We start from the raw sequence: 16,953 nt of genomic DNA, 5'->3' as shown, positions 1-16,953 counted from the left end.
GAGACATTAGCTACGAATTTATCAGCTGGGTTGCACCTTTACTTTTCCGACCGTCTCAGTCTTTTTGTCCTTCAACTTTCCCTGCTGGTGTTGCAGGTGAGATCAGCCTTTACCGTTCCAGGAAGCCTGAGAAGTCCATCAGGGGACAACATAGAGACAAGAGACAAGGAGAGATAGAGAGATTCATGTAAATAAAGTCGCTTATAAATGGGTGGTTCTGCAAAGTAGCAGAATTTTAGTTGCAGATTGGACAAGATTCTTTCTTGTGCATTTGAATTTTGCAACAGTACATTGGGCACCCAATTAAAAGCGCGGCCACGCTCGAGTATCTCTCAAGCTCTGAGAGAGATAAATGAAGTGAATTAGATCCAGTTCATTCATTTGAGCATTGAACGGATCTTTAAACAATAATTCAGCGGGCAGAAATCAAACCTGCGAAGGAAAACTCCATTTGATCTTGAATTTAACGCTTCAACCACTCGGCGATCGCAGCGGCACATGGCAGTACTTACATGGCTGTAGATGCCACTTTAAACTGCCAGTTGCTTCAAACGACGCCCGATAGACCGGCGTTGTCTTGTAGCTTTCCCAGGAGCTTCATTTGATTCGGTGGGTCAAGTTTGGGAAATTGAATGATTTTCACCGGCAGCTTGTGGTAGTATATTACCTCATTTTCATTACCGGTAATGAACCATTGCAGCCACTGCAGAATTCGGTGCCACCCACAGCCGATCGGCCATCCTTTCAGACCTCTTCTATCCATCCAATCACATTTTCTATTCCGATGTAGAGAAATGTCGAGTTGCACACTAACTATTTCCTCCGTTCTTTTTCGCAAACATATCACTGAACAAAACTTCACAAGTCACTCAGGAAAAATAATTCAGTTCAAAATCATTAGCTTCCGAAGGACCTGCGAGGACAGACTGACCAAACCTGCGTTCAGTCGTGAAGCTTGTGGGTGTGTTGTGATCCTAAGGGACAGAGACATGCCTGCGACACAGAGCGAAGGCAGGAACTCAGAAATGTGGCCATAAATGAACAGTCAGTCACAGTCATTGATTCTGACACACGGCCCGGTAGTTGTTCAGTCAGTCGGGGAGCGAAGCCTGCAGCCAGCAAACAAAAAGCCTGAGAATAAGACAAAGACCCAATCAAACGGTTAAACAGACAGACATCTGACTCAAACGTCAAAACGCAGCGTGATCGAATCACGTTGGGGTGATATCATTTTCAGAGCAGGTCAGGGTCCTGCCCACAGGTTTAATAGCGGGGCAGTGTTTTCGGGATCGGCTGTTCATTGTTCGTCAAATAATATTGATCGGAATTTAATTTGTTACATTAAAGTGCTCTTTGTTTGTTAATTTTGATTTACATCCTCGACAATGTATAAGGGATGTGGTTTATTCAATATTCGTTGTCAAACCCTGTCAGCTGGTGTAAAAATAAACAGAAACTACCCAACACGCGGGTAAGCCCATAAAGCTAAGATGTGTACATGGCCGGTTAGCTCAGTTGGTTAGAGCGTGGTGCTAATAACGCCAAGGTCGCGGTTCGATCCCCGTACGGGCCATACGGTTCCTATTGCAATATTTTGTTAACTTTTAAAAGTTTGGCAGACTTTGGAAACAAGCGAATCCACACAAAGTGTCATTTGGTCAATTTTTTGGAGTAACATCCATTAATATGTTTTCTGATCTATCTTTTTGAGGTCCAAAGTGGACGGCCTTCAACTTGCTTACGTTGAAATCCATTTGCCGCAGTTTTGCCCATTCACTTAATCTAGTAATATCTCTCTGTAATCTCATTCTTCCATCCACACTGCTTATAATTCTGTCTATCTTTGTGTCATCGGCAAACTTGGATATGTGGTTCTCGTTCCCGTCATCAAATATCAATGAGACCGCCGAAATTGGGGTAAATTCACATTCAGCTTCAATCTCCACATCATCTTGAGACATTTTATTTACTCCGTGTGTGTTGCGCCTTGGAAACTTCTGCACTTTGTCCTCTGGAGCTCAAATATAATTCAATTCGAACAACTGCAAAGATGTCAGATTCCAATTGGTGACTTTTCACGAAAAAGCAGTGAGATAACAGGGCTCGTCCGGGATTTGAACCCGGGACCTCTCGCATATTCCATTAGAAAAACGCCCAAAGCGAGAAACATACCCCTAGACCAACGAGCCGCTTGCTAGAAAGCCCTGCAGCCGGTCTAAAATTTCACCATAGTCTTCAGCCGATCGGCTATCCTTTCCAACCGCTTCTGACCACCCAATCTCGTTTTCTATTCCTATATACAGCAATATCAAGTTGTACACTACCTATTTCCAGTCACCAATAATAGCCTCTCTTTACTAAATTCGTTTACAATGTACGACTTGTTTTTTCAAATAATACTTTTCAGAATTAGTTAATCTGAAGCTACATTGGCATCGATCTCGGCATCGTCAGACTACACAAGCTACCATAAGTATATTTTACTCACATTGCTGTTTTCTTTCACTGTGAGGGCGAAGAGACAAAAATGTGGAGACATTAGCTACGAATTTATCAGCTGGGTTGCACCTTTACTTTTCCGACCGTCTCAGTCTTTTTGTCCTTCAACTTTCCCTGCTGATGTTGCAGGTTAGATCAGCCTTCACCGTTCCAGGAAGCCTGAGAAGTCCATCAGGGGACAACATTGAGACAAGAGACAAGGAGAGATAGTGAGATTCATGTAAATAAAGTCGAATATAAATGGGTGGTTCTGCAAAGTAGCAGAATTTTAGTTGCAGATTGGGCAAGATTCTTTCTTGTGTATTTGAATTTTGCAAGAGTACATTTGGCACCCAATTAAAAGCGCCGGCCCACTCGAGTATCTCACATGCTCTGAGAGAGATAAATTAAGTGAATTAGATCCAGTTCATTCATTTGAGCATTGAACGGATCTTTGAACAATAATTCAGCGAGCAGAAATCAAACCTGCGAAGGAAAACTCCATTTCATCTTTAATTTAACGCTTCAACCACTCGTCGATCGCAACGGCACATGGCAGTACTTGCATGGCTGTAGATGCCACTTTAAACTGCCAGTTGCTTCAAACGATGCCCGATAGACCGGCGTTGTCTTGTCGCTTTCCCACGAGCTTCATTTGATTCGGTGGGTCAAGTTTGGGAAATTGAATGATTTTCACCGGCAGCTTGTGGTAGTATATTACCTCATTTTCATTACCGGTAATGAACCACTGCAGCCACTGCAGAATTCGGTGCCACCCACAGCCGATCGGCCATCCTTTCAGACCTCTTCTATCCATCCAATCACGTTTTCTATTCCGATGTAGAGAAATGTCGAGATCCACACTAACTGTTTCCTCCGTTCTCTTTCGCAAACATATCACTGAACAAAACTTCACAAGACACTCAGGAAAAACAATTCAGTTCAAAATCATTAGCTTCCGAAGGACCTGCGAGGACAGACTGACCAAACCTGCGTTCAGTCGTGAAGCTTGTGAGTGTGTTGTCATCTGAAGGGACAGAGACAGGCCTGCGACACAGAGCGAAGGCAGGAACTCAGAAATGTGGCCATAAATGGGCAGACAGTCAGTCACAGTCATTGATTCTGACACACGGCCCGGTAGTTGTTCAGTCAGTCGGGGAGCGAGGCCTGCAGCCAGCAAACAAAAAGCCTGGCCTGAGAATAAGGCCGAGACCCAATCAGACGGATAAACAGACAGACAGATAGACAGACAGACATCTGACTCAACGTCAAAACGCAGCGTGATCGAATCACGTTGCGGTGATATCATTTTCACAGTAGCTCAGGGTCCTGCCCACAGGTTTTATAGCGCGGCAGTGTTTTATGGATGGGCTGTTCATTGTTAGTAAAATAATATTGATCGGAATTCAATTTGTTGCATTAAAGTGCTCTTTGTTTGTTAATTTTGATCGACATCCTCGACAATGTATACAGAAACAAGTAACAATGTTTCAGGGATGTGGTTTATTCAACATTCGTTCAAAAACCCTGTCAGCCGGTTTAAAAATAAACACAAACTACCCAACACGTGGGTAAGCCCATAAAGCTAAGACGTTTTCATGGCCGGTTAGCTCAGTTGGCTAGAGCATGGTGCTAATAACGCCAAGGTCGCGGGTTCGATCCCGTACGGGCTATGAGATTTTGGTAACTTTTAAAAGTTTGGCAGACTTTTGAAACAAGCGAATCCGCACAAAATGTCATGAGGTTAATTTTTTGGAGTGACATCCATTAATATGTTTTCTGATCTATCTTTTTGAGGTCCAAAGTGGACGGCCTCAAACTTGCTTACGTTGAAATCCATTGGCCGCAGTTTTGCCCATTCACTTAATCACGTAATATCTCTCTGTAATCTCATTCTTCCATCTGCACTGCTTATAATTCTGTCTATCTTTGTGTCATCTCTCTCTATGTTGGCGGAATCCATAATGAGGGGTTTTAATCTTGAAATTGGAGACAGACCAATCAGGCAAGAAATCAGGAATTACTTTCGCAAACAAAATACGGCCGAAAGCTGGAACTCTCTCGGCCAAAAGGATGTGGATTGTGGCTCAATTCAAATTTTCAAGACTGATATTGATAGATCATTTCTCGCTTTGGGTTCCAAGGGATATGTGTCCAAGGCGGGGAAGGAGAGTTGAGTTGCAGATCACGTCATGATCGAATTGAATGGCACAGCAGGAAGAGGGGCTGAATGGCCCTCTCCTGTTCCGATGTTCCTTTTCAGCTCAGCGTGGTGCTGAATGACGTGCAAAAGGCATCAGACTGACTCCAGAATGAAAATCAGGTGCACAGAAGGAGAAACCCTGAGATTGCAGAACGAACTGAACCCCTGCAGCAAAGCCAACAGCTGTCTCTCTACAATAATAGAATGGGAAGAATTTTAGCAACCAGCCCGGCTAGCTCAGTCGGTAGAGCATGAGACTCTTAATCTCAGGGTCGTGGGTTCGAGCCCCACGTTGGGCGATTTGTGTTCTATTTTTCACAATGGGTAATAAAATTTTCAAATTGCAACCTCTTTTCTCGAGTTCATGAAATCCAGTTAAAAAACAGACACAACACTGAGCTGTGTGAAATTAAATCTTGAGCGTTGCCAAATATCCAGTCCCTCCCGATTCTACCTTCTCATTCCCTCCAGATGGGACACGGCAGATTATCGGTTCAATCGGCTTCATTTATTGCTGTTATCAAAAATGTTGAATGTTCGAAATTGTAATATTTCGAAGATGACATCTCTGGATCCATTCGCCTCTCTGATACATCCTGAGCCCCCCTTACCCTCTTTGATTCTCGCTGAGCTCCTTAACTTCTCTGATACACTCTGTCTCTGACCTCAGAGAGTCCATCATCATCTTTGAACCTTGTCAGCGTTCTTAACCTTCTCTCATACCCACTGAGTGCCCCTTACACAGATCTGCCCTGAGCCCCCTTACACTCTCTCAGACTCGGCAGTCCTTCCCCTCTCTCAGTTCTTAATGTACTCTCCGATGCCCTCTGACAGTCCCTTCTCTGAGCCCCCTGACACTTTCTGATGACATCTGACTATCCCTTCCCCGCTCTGAGATCCCCTTGCACTCTCTGATACCCTCTGACAGTCACTTCCCCTCTCTGAGATCCCCTTGCCCCGATCGATCGCCACTAAGAAGCGATTAGGCTCCCTGATCCATTCTCAGAAACCATTACCCTCCCTGATATCCAAGTGCGATGTAATTTTACAGGTGGATCGACCGGTCTGTGTTAAGGATGAGATCCAGAATTTGTTCGGTCGCTGCTACTTCGGACTCTCGGAATCTGAGAGCTCTATCGGCGATCGGTACCGATCTGCTACTATAAACTGGGTGTGGGTGTATGAGCGCGCTGTTGCTTTATAAACCGAATGAGTTTATATATGAGAGCGATGTTTATATATGAACTGTGGGTGTAAAATATGAGTGCGATGTTTATATATGAACTGTGGGTGAGTATATATGAATGCGATGTTTATATGTGAACTGTGAGTGAGTATAAATGAGCCACAGCAATGTGGTTGATTCTTAATTGCCCTCTGAAAAGGCTTAGCAAGCCACTCAGTTGTAAAATCTCGCTAATAAAAGTCATAATAAGAATAAAACCGGACGGACCACCCGGCATCGGACCACTCGGCACCGGACACGACAAAGGCAAACCAAGCCCAGTCGACCCTGCAAAGTCCTCCTCACTAACATCTGGGGACTTGTGCCAAAATTGGGAGAGCTATCCCACAGACTAGGCAAGCAACAGCCTGACATAGCCATACTTACAGAATCATACCTTTCAGCCAACGTCCAAGATTCTTCCATCACCATCCCTGTGCATGTCCTGTCCCACCGGCAGGACAGACCGATCAGAGGTGGCGGTTCAGTGATATACAGTCAGGAGGGAGTGGCCCTGGCAGTCCTCAACATTGACTCTGGACCCCATGAAATCTCATGGCATCAGGTCAAACAAGTGCAAGAAAAGCTCCTGCAGATTACCACCAACCGCCCTCCCTCAGCTGATGTATCAATCCTCCTCCATGTTGAACATCACTTGGGGGAAGCACTGAGGGTAGCAAGGGCACAGGATGTACTCTAGATGGAGGACTTCAATGTCCATCACCAAGAGTGGCTCGGTCGTATCACTGCTGACTGAGCTGGCCGAGGCCCGAAGGACATAGCTGCCAGACTGGAACTGCGGCAGATGGTGAGAGAACCAACACGAGGGAAAAAGTTACTTGACCTCGTCGTCACCAATCTACCTGTCGCAAATGCATCTGTCCATGACAGTGTTGGTAGGAGTGACCACCGCACCGTCCTCGTGGAGACGAAGTCCCGTCTTCGCACTGAGGATACAATCCAACGTGTTGTGTGGCACTATCAGCGTGCTAAATGGGATAGATTCAGAACAGGTCTAGCAGCTCAAAGCTGGGCATCCATGAGGTGCTGTGGGCCATCAGCAGCAGCAGAATTGTATTCCAGCATAATCTGTAATATCTTGGCCCGGCATATTCCTCACTCTTCCATTAATAAACAAGCCAGGGGATAAACCCTGGTTCAATGTGGAGTGCAGAAGAGCATGCCAGGAACAGCATCAGGCGTATCTAAAAATTAGGTGCCAACCTGGTGAAGCTCCAATTCAGGACTACATGAAAGCTAAACAGCGGAAGCAACATGCCATAGACAGAGCTAAGCGAATCCACAACCAACGGATCAGATCAAAGCTCTGCAGTCCTGCCACATCCAGTCGTGAATGGTGGTGGACAATTAAACAACTAACGGGAGGAGGAGGCTGTGTAAACATCCCCATCCTCAATGAGGGCAGAATCCAGCACGTGAGTGCAAAAGACAAGGCTGAAGCGTTTGCAACCATCTTCAGGAAGAAGTGCCAAGTGGATGATCCATCTCAGCTTCCTCCCGATATCTCCACCATCACAGAAGCCAGTCTTCAGCCAATTCGAATCACTCCACTTGATATCAAGAAACGGCTGAGTGCACTGGATACAGCAAAGGCTATGGGCACCGACAACATCCCGGCTGTAGTGCTGAAGACTTGTGCTCCAGAACGAGCTGCGCCTCTCGCCAAACTGTTCCAGTCCAGCTACAACACTGGCATCTACCCGACAACGAGGAAAATTGCCCAGGTATGTCCTGTCCACAAAAAGCAGGACAAATCCAATCCGGCCAATTACCGCCCCATCAGTCTACTCTCAATCATCAACAAAGTGATGGAACGTGTCGTCGACAGTGCTATCAAGCGGCACTTACTCACCAATAACCTGCTCACCGATGCTCTGTTTGGTTTCCGCCAGGGCTACTCGGCTCCAGACCTCATTCCAGCCTTGGTCCAAACATGGAAAAAAGAGCTGAATTCCAGAGGTGAGGTGAGAGTGAATGCCCCTGACAACAAGGCAGCATTTGAGCGAGTGTGGCACCAAGGAGCTCCAGTAAAATTGAAGTCAATGGGAATCAGGGGGAAAACTCTCCAGTGGCTGGAGTCATACTTAGCAAAAAGGAAGATAATAATGGTTGTTGGAGGCCAAACATCTCAGCCCCAGGACATTGCTGCAGGAGTTCCTCAGGGCAGTGTCCTAGGCCCAACCATCTTCAGCTGCTTCATCAATGACCTTCCCTCCATCATAAGGTCAGAAATGGGGATGTTCGCTGATGATTGCAAAGTGTTCAGTTCCATTCGCAACCCCTCAAATAACGAAGCAGTCTGAGCCGGCATGTAGCAAGACCTGGACAACATCCAGGCTTGGGCTCATAAGTGGCAAGTAACATTGGCGCCAGACAAGGGCCAGGCAATGACCATCTCCTATAAGAGACAGTCTAACCACCTCCCCTTGACATTCAAAGGCATTACCATCGCCGAATCCCCGACCATCAACATCCTGGGTCTCACCATTGACCAGAAACTTAACTGTACCAGCCATATCAATACTGTGGCTGCAAGAGCAGGTCAGATATTCTGCAGCGAGTTACTCACATCCTGACCCCCCAAAGCCTTTCTCCCATCCACAAGTTACAAGTCAGGAGTGTGATGGAATACTCTCCACTCGCCTGGATGAGTGCAGCTCCAACAACACATAAGAAGCTCGACAACATCCAGGACAAAGCAGCCCGCTTGATTGGCACCCCATCCACCACCGTAAACATTCACTCCCTTCACCACCGGCGCACCGTGGCTGCAGTGTTTACCATCCACAGGATGCAGTGCAGCAACTCGCCAAGGCTTCTTCGACAGCACCTCCCAAACCCGCGACCTCTACCACCTAGAAGGACAAGGGCAGCAGGCACATGGGAACAACACCACCTGCACGTTCCCCGCCAAGTCACACACCATCCCGACTTGGAAATATATCGCCGTTCCTTCATCGTCGCTGGGTCAAAATCCTGGAACTCCCTTCCTAACCGCACTATGGGAGAAGCTTCACCGCACGGACTGCAGCAGTTCTGGAAGGCCAATTAGGCATGGGCAATAAATGCTGGCCTCGCCAGCGACGCCCACATCGCATGCACGAATAAAAAAAATGCGATTTTTATATATAAGCTGTGGGTGACTATCAATGAATGCGATATTTATATATGAGCTGTGGGTGAGTGTATATGAATGCAATGTTTATATATGAACTGTGGGTGTTTATATATGCGTGCGATGTTTATATATGAAATGTGGGTATGTTTCTATGAGTGCGATGTTGATATGTGGACTGTGGATTTGTATATGTGGGTGCGATGTTTATATATGAACTGTCGGTGTATATATAGGTGTGCGATGTTTAAATATGAACTGTGTGTGAGTGTGTATGAGTGAGATGTTTATATCCGAACAGTGGATGTGTATATATGAGTGCAGTATTGACATATGAACTGTGGGTGTGTATATATGAGTGCGATGTTTATATATGAACTGTGGGTGTGTATATATGAGTGCGGTGTTTATATATGAACTGTGGGTGTGTATATATGAGTGCGATGTTTATATATGAACTGTGGGTATGTCTATATGAGTGCGATGTTTATATATGAACTGTGAGTGTGTATATATAAGTTCGATGTTTATGTATGAACTGTTGTTATGTGCATGAGTGCGGTGTTTATATCTTGAACAGTGGATGTGAATATATGAGTGTGGTGTTTATCTATGGACTGTGGGTGTGTATATATAAGTGAGATGTTTATCTATGAACTGTGAGTGTGTATATATAAGTGCGATGTTTATATATATGAACTGTTGTTGTGTGTATGTGAGTGCGGTGTTTATCTATGGACTCTGGTTGGGTATATATGAGTGTGATGTTTATATATGAAGTGCAGTAATAAACAGCAAGGCGTCGCTGGGGTGATATTTTCTTGCAAGACAATGGCGAAAAGTTGCATTTGCTTTGGTGTCCCAACAGCTCAGTCGCGGTTGCATTAGACTGAAAACTTAAAGGTCTTTGGTGTAACCCAGTGTTTGGCAGTTTTTGGTTATTTAGTTTCTTCTTCTTTGGGTCGATTCTCGCATTTATTTGCAGTGAAATTTTATCCCCGCCACTGAAGGATTGGGGATGGAACAGAGAGACATCAACGATGGGAAATATTTATATCGTCTGCATTTGGTTTTTATTTCTCTGCTACCTTCTGCCTTTTCCTCTTGGTTTTTCCTCTCTGTGCCGGGTGACCATTTGATTTGATGCATTTGTTCTAAACTGATCCCTTTTCCACATCTCGGGGCGGTCAGACCCGCTCTGTCTTTCTGTTGTTGCTGATGATCATTAATGGGAACAGGCCGCGAGTTGAATGTTTCTCTGCAAACCGGAGAAAGAAAAAGAAAAAGAAAGACGTGTTTCTCCGGCCCAGGGGTAAAGTTGCAATGGATGTTATTCAATAAAATTGTCCCGTGAATTTGTCTGTGGATCTGATTGTAAAGCTTGGATTTTAAAATTACGAATACCCAAAACAAAGCTCCTTATCAACCCCTACAGGAATCAAACCCGCGATCACGACATTGTGGCATGTTTTACTCCAGCAAGCTGTACAACCAGTCTCCTAAAATGCAGTCTGAAAAGCGTTTCACATACAAAACAAATCATTATTAAACTTGTGACTGTCACTCGGTAACCACGTTGGCGTCTCTTTCAGTCTGCAACAGAAAGTTATAGGTTGGTTAATGGTGTTTACAGAAATATTCCTCTTTTCGTCGAGTTTATTTGGTTTCATGCAATTAATTATAGAGGTGTGAACGCCGAATCATAACCACGAGCCCACCAGGCACCTGTACGGACAGTTCACCCAATCCGGTTACTTTGATGATCTGCCCTACTCTGCTAGAAAAACAATAGGATGAACAGCCCTTGTCTGTGAAAAGGTGTCCTCTCCCCTTGATCAAACTAATGTGTGCAATTGATGAACTGGAGTGAATTGCGCTCGAAGCAGATCTGGAAAATGCGCAATGTAGCCGCACAGGAATTCCAAATCCACTCTCCGTGGAGGAAAAGGAGTGACAGAAACAGAAGGAGATGCCACGTGAAAGATTTGGACCCGGACCTGCTGCATGAGATTTCAAATGTTGTCAGCCTTTAACTGTAGCTCACAGTGTGAGAACAGTCATTGTTATCATTTGCCTTTTATGTATCTTCTTGTACTGCATCTCTTCAATATCCCCGGGTTGTTACAGCACTGCTTTCTTCAAATTAAATCCCATTGTGAAAACATACACGATTTCAAACCAAAGCAAAGGTGTGTGAGATTGGAAGGAGAGTGTGAGTGGGGATCATGGGCCCGTGCGTGCGTGCATTTTGGTAATGGGAACAGAGACATCCGCTGCTTGTTGGAGTATTTCACCTCATTTTCCATTTCACGCACAGGCCTACCCGCACTCGGTACTGACATGGCCTGAACAATTCTTTCGTGTTCTCACAGAAAATGCCACTTTGTGCGAGCAGTTTGTCCGGACTGGGCTGCAATGAGGTAGGACACTGGGAGTATTCAATTAATGAAATCAGTACTTCAAACAGAAAACATTCTTCACTCACTCATCCTGATATATTAGGGTCTCGATACTTGAATTATTGTTCCATTCATTGGAACTTAGGAACATGAGTAGACCTTACAGCCCCTCGAGCGTCCAGGTTAATACATCCTTCCTGAGGTGGGTGCCCGGAACTGAATGCAATCCTCCAGTTGGGGTCTTGCCAGAGCTCTGTGCAGCTGTAACATAACATCCACCCCTTGTTTTCCAGCCCTCTTGAGATTAACGGGGAGAGTGAGAGCTCAAGAGAGAAAGCGAGAGTGAGCAAATGGGAGCGAGAGAGAGGACTATGCATTGCACAAACCGTCCCTGTGTCGATTTCTCAGGAGCGCTGTGAATCCCCACTGAGCTTTTGAATAACTTACTGCACCGCAGCAAAAGTTCCAAAACAGCATATGGGTAACGTGAAATAACCTAATCGATAGCCGATTTGTGGTGCCATGGATAGCACGTGGGGCTTCTTCTAATCACTGCAAAGGTTGTGTGTCCGAATCTCACCATCGTTGAATTTTAGTTCAGGGTTCGGTGATTTTGGCGCTGGGAAGTGAAATTTTGCAGCAAAACCGCAACAGGATCATTAATGCCCGTCAAGGAAGGGAAATAACCCCCTCCACTTCCTCTGATACAAGTGGCTCCAGTCCCACCCGAATTTATAATGCTTAATCCTCTCTGAGCTGGATTGGCGAAACACTCTCAAGAAGGAGGCACATCATCTGCTCACCACAAAAGTCAATCTGCTGGACTTCCGGCTCTGTCAGACTGCATGTTCCTTCAGTCAGGTTTCCAACTGGACACATGCATCCTGCTGTCTGCGAGCATTGGTGCTTGAGGGGTAGACTTCTGGCTTGCAGTAATTCTATTCCTGTGAAAGTAGCTCCTGAAGATCGCAAGATGGAAAGTATCGTGACTGAGCGGTCGAACGCGCAGCGTTAAAGCTCAAGCTAAATCCCATAATTTGTGGATGGATCAAAATCATAGTTTGCGGCTCCAATACCGCAGCCTCCCTCCTGTAAACTAATAACACTAAATATCTCATCTGATATTGCAACAAGAGGAACCACGTGGCGATACAAATAATTGATGCATTTTGGAACACTCAATTATACGTTCAGCTCCGTTCGAAATGTTCACAAGGAAAAGGATTCGTTGATCTAGGTGAGACTCGACGAACAACCTCGCCATTTCCCGACCTAGTACGTTCATATAAGGACCGCGCACTGACTGATTGCGCTGCTAGAGCCCGGTCACTTTGATCACCTCTCCTCCTCTGCTGGAAAGAATCTTAAGGTGAGAGACCCTTTCCTGTGGAAACGTGTCCTGTCCCCGTGATGAAAATAATATCTGCACTTTCACTTTCAGCTTCTTTCACATCCTCTGCTCCATCGCACTACAATCGGGTTTTCTGTGAACAGATCAAAATAAATTTTGGCAGAAATTCTAACAGCAGTGGGATTCAAACCCACGCCTCGATAGAAATTAAATTTAACACTTTAGACCGCGAGGCCGCGCTACCATAATGTCACAGTAATGTTTAAAGAGCTGTTTAATGCTCAAATAAATGAATTGAAGCTAACTGACCGCATTTACCCCGTGCTCGGGTTGTTCTTAGATCAGAAAACGTTAAGAGGTGATTTGATCGAAGTGTTCAAAATCATGAAGGGTTGGAATAAATAAATAAAGAGAAACTGTTCCCATTGGCGGAAGCGTCGAGAACCAGAGGACACAGATTTAAGGTGATTGGCAAAAGAACCAAAGGCGACATAAGGAAACACTTCTTTACCCAGCGAGTATTTATAATCTGGAGTGCGCTGATTGAAAGGTGGCTTTCAAAAAGGAATTGGATAAATACTTGAAGGGAAATAAATTCAGGGCTAACGGGAAGGGGCGGGGGGATGGGACTATCTTGATTGCTTTAACAACGAGCCGGTACGAGCTCGATGGGACGAATGGCCTCCTTCTCTGCTGTAACCATTTTATGATTCTATGATTCTGTTTGTACTCTTTATTTTCTTTGCATGCATTTCTCCATCTCTCCCTGTCTTTGTCTCTTGTGTTGTCCTCTGATGGACTTCTCAGGCTTCCTTGAACGGCGTTGGCTGATCGATCCTGCAACACCAGCAGAGAAGGTTAAAGAAAGGTTGAGACGGTCGGAAAAGTAAAGGTGCAACCCCGCTGCTGCAGCCAATGTCTAAACATTAAGATCTCTTCGCTCTCACAGTGAAACAAAGCACCAATTTGATTGAAGTATACTTATGGGAGAGTGTATATTATCACCATTTTGAGACAGACGGCAATTATATCATCGAATCATAGATTCATTAAAATTTACGTTAGCGGAGGCCATTCGGCCCATCATGTTTGTACCGGTCAGAAAAGAGATATCCAGCATCACCCAACTTACCAGCGTTTAGTCCGTAGTCTTGTCGATTACGGCTCTTCAAGTGCATATTGATGTGCTTTTTAAACCCGATGAGGGTTTCTGCTTCTCCCACCCTCTCAGGCAGTGAGTTCCAGACCCTCACCACCCGCTGGGTGGAGCAAAATTCCCCTCTGCTCCACTCTAATCCTTCCACCAATTACCTTAAATCTATGACCCTTTTTATTGAACTCTCTGCTACGTGAATCAGGTCCTTCCTATCCACTCTATCGAGGCCCGTGATAATTTTATACACCTCAATTAAATCTCGCCTCAGCCTCGTCGGTTCCAGAGAAAACAACCTCAGCCTATCCAATCTATCCTCATAGCCAAAATTCTCCACTCTTCGCAACATCGTCGTAAATCTCTGTACCATTTCGAGTGTAGTCCCATCTTTCCTGTAATGTGGTGACTAAAACTGTACGCAATAATCCAGCTGTAGCCGAACTAGTGCTTTATTCAGTTCCAGAATAACCTCCCTGCTCTTACATTCTATGCCTCGGCTAATAAAGCAAAGTATCCTTTATACCTTTTTCACCACCTTAACCACCTCTCCTCTTCCCTTCAGGGATCTGTGGACATGCACTCCAAGGTCTCTCTTTTTAACGACACCTCTCAGTATCCTCCAAAGCAATGTAGTTTCCGAGCAACTAATTCTGAAACGTCTTGCTTGATAATATAAGTCGTAGAGACGAAACCAATTTAGTAAAGGGAAACTAATATTGGTGACTGGAAATAGTTAGTGTACAACTTGATATTGCTGTGTACCGGAATAGAAAACGAGATTGGATGGACAGAAGAGGTCTGAAAGGGTAGCCGATCGGCTATGGGAGACAGCGAAACTTTAAACTGGCTTCAGGATGTAAGTAACAGCGTCTGGTTGGTCTGGATGTATGATTCTTGTTTCGGGGGCTTTGGTTGATTAATAGCTGAGAGTCCCGGGGTAAAATCCCCAATAAGCTCTTGCTGTTCAGCTACGTTGAGTGTAAAATTCACCAATTGTCTTCTGACATCTTTTCAGTGTTCCTGTTGGTCGGATTAAAGTGCATGTTTGAGCTCCAGAGGACAGAGTGCTGAAGTTTCCAAAGTGCAACACATGTGAAGTGAATAAAATGTCTCAAGATGATGCAGAGATTGATGCTGAATGTGAATCTCCCCCTATTCAGGTGGTCTCATTGATATTGGATGACGGGACAGGGAACGACATATGGAAGTTTGCCGATGACACCAAAATGGGCAGCGTTATAAGCAGTGCAGATTATATAGGAAGAGGAACACAGGAACAGGAGTAGACCATTCAGCCCCTCGTGCCTGCTCCGCCATTTGATAAGATCATGGCTGATCTGTGATCTAACTCCATTTCCCTGCCTTTGGCCCATATCCCTTAATACCTTTGGTTGCCAAAAAGCTATCTATCTCAGATTTAAATTTATAAATTGAGCTAGTATCAATTGCCGTTTGCGGAAGAGAGTTCCAAACTTCTACAACCTTTTGTGTGTAGAAATGTTTTCTAATCTCGCTCCTGAAAGGTCTGGCTCTAATTTTTAGACAGTGCCCCCTACTTCCAAAACCCCCAACCAGCGGAAATAGTTTCTCTCTATCCATCCTATCTGTTCCCCTTAATATCTGATAAACTTCGATCAGATCAACCCTTAACCTTCGAAACTCTGGAGAATGCAACCCCAATTTGTGTAATCTCTCTTCGTAACTTAACCCTTGAAGTCCGGGTATCATTCTGGTAAATTCCAGAGAGACATTAATATAATGAATGAATGGGCAAAACTGTGGCAAATGGATTTCAATTTCGGCAAGTGTGAGGTCATCCACTTTGGACCTCAAAAGGGTGGATCAGAATACTTTATAAAAGGTGAAAAATTCGAAACTGTGGAGTTCCAAAGGAACTTCGGTGTCCATGTCCATAGATCAATAACATGTCATGGACAGGAACAGAATATAATCAAAAAGGCTAATGGAATGGTGGCCTATATATTTGGAGGATGAGAATCGACATTATGCTACAGCTACACAAAGCTCTGGTTGGACCACACCTGGAGTACTGTGTTCAGTTTTGGGCACCGCACCTTAGGAAGGATATATTGGCCTTGGAGGGAGTGCAGTGTGATTTACTAGAAAGATAACTGGACTCTAAGCGATAAATTACGAGGAGAGATTACACAAACTATAGTTATATTCCCTTCAATTTAGTAGATTAAGGGTTGATGTGATCGAAATGTTCAAGATATTAAGAGGAACTGATGTGGTAGATGGATAGAAACTATTTCCGCTCGTTGGGGTGTCTAGGACTTGGGGACATAGGCTAAACATTAGAGTCAGACTTTCAGGAGTGAAGTTAGGAAACACTTCTACAAGCAAAGTGTTGGAGAAGTTTGTAACTCTCTTCCATAAACAGCAGTTGATGCGAGCTCAATTGTTAATTTCAAACCCGTGATTTATCGATTTTTGTTAACCAAAGATATTCAGAGATATGGGACTAAGGCGGATACAGGGATTTCGGTCACAACTCAGACATGATCGTATTGAGTTGCGGAACAGGCTCGACGGACCAAATACCACAATCCTGTTCCGAGGTTCCTCATTGGTGCAAAATGCAAAACAATCTTGCATTGGCCGGGAATCGAACCCGGGTCTCCCGCGTGGCAGGCGAGAATTCTCCCCCTGAACCACCAATGCTTGCTTTTGTAGAAGTTACATGCTCCTATATGGAATGCTGTCTAAACGAACATGCCGTTTGCAGCTGCGATGGCCGAGTGGTTCAAGCGTTGGTCTCAAAACCCCATTTGGGTTTTCCTGCCGAGGTTTGAATTCTGCTCGCAACCCCCAACTGTTTGAAGATCTCTTCAATGCTCAAATAGATTAATTGGAGTTAATTGACCGCATTTACCTCTCTCCCAGCATCAGAGATACTTCAACGTGGCCGGTGCTTTTAATTGAGCGTCCAATCTTCTCTTGCAAGATTTCAAGACCCGAGAAGGAATCTCTCCAATCTGTAACTT

At 44.8% G+C, this 16,953-nt stretch overlaps 4 non-coding genes across 4 annotated transcripts; 3 read left to right on the top strand and 1 right to left on the bottom strand.

The window, feature by feature from the left end:
* Positions 1-1,500: 1,500 nt before the first annotated feature.
* On the top strand, positions 1,501-1,573 carry trnai-aau (transfer RNA isoleucine (anticodon AAU)). Its single transcript has one exon. It is a non-coding gene; the product is annotated as a tRNA-Ile (tRNA).
* Positions 1,574-4,078: 2,505 nt separating this feature from the next.
* On the top strand, positions 4,079-4,151 carry trnai-aau (transfer RNA isoleucine (anticodon AAU)). Its single transcript has one exon. It is a non-coding gene; the product is annotated as a tRNA-Ile (tRNA).
* Positions 4,152-4,907: 756 nt separating this feature from the next.
* On the top strand, positions 4,908-4,980 carry trnak-cuu (transfer RNA lysine (anticodon CUU)). Its single transcript has one exon. It is a non-coding gene; the product is annotated as a tRNA-Lys (tRNA).
* An 11,579-nt stretch (positions 4,981-16,559) lies between these two features.
* On the bottom strand, positions 16,560-16,630 carry trnag-gcc (transfer RNA glycine (anticodon GCC)). Its single transcript has one exon. It is a non-coding gene; the product is annotated as a tRNA-Gly (tRNA).
* Positions 16,631-16,953: the final 323 nt, after the last annotated feature.

The sequence above is a fragment of the Heptranchias perlo genome, chromosome 20, assembly GCF_035084215.1.
Source record: "Heptranchias perlo isolate sHepPer1 chromosome 20, sHepPer1.hap1, whole genome shotgun sequence".
NCBI lineage: Eukaryota > Metazoa > Chordata > Chondrichthyes > Hexanchiformes > Hexanchidae > Heptranchias > Heptranchias perlo.
Note: the sequence above shows the minus strand (reverse complement) of the source record. Positions and strands in the feature narration are given on the sequence as shown.